Raw genomic sequence first — 306 nt, forward strand, 5'->3', positions numbered from 1 at the left:
CATAACGCTATTTAACACGAAAAGAGATAATTCTAAAAACACAGAAATGATAACAAACAAAGAATATATATATTTTTTAATATCAAAAACCCGAAATCAAGCCAAAGCCTCATCCGCGTAGAAACAAAGAACGGGAACATTGATATACAGAGTGGTCAAGCGAATGACTTCCTGGCCAATAAAAGCTGTTTATGAACGAGAGAATGCTGCTCCTAATTTGATGCTCTTCATCACAAGTGCCTTAAAATCTTAACGGCCCGTTTTACAACCCTATAAGAATCTTGTCTGTTGTGTTCCGGACTATAG

The 306-nt window shown here is 36.3% G+C and overlaps 1 protein-coding gene across 1 annotated transcript in view; it reads right to left on the reverse strand.

Annotated features, from left to right (window-relative positions):
* Positions 1 to 306, reverse strand: part of LOC119592394 (neuropeptide FF receptor 1-like) — a 97,236-nt gene that overhangs the window by 18,037 nt on the left and 78,893 nt on the right. The gene's annotated exons all lie outside the window — the stretch shown is intronic.

The sequence above is a fragment of the Penaeus monodon genome, chromosome 30, assembly GCF_015228065.2.
Source record: "Penaeus monodon isolate SGIC_2016 chromosome 30, NSTDA_Pmon_1, whole genome shotgun sequence".
Lineage (NCBI taxonomy): Eukaryota > Metazoa > Arthropoda > Malacostraca > Decapoda > Penaeidae > Penaeus > Penaeus monodon.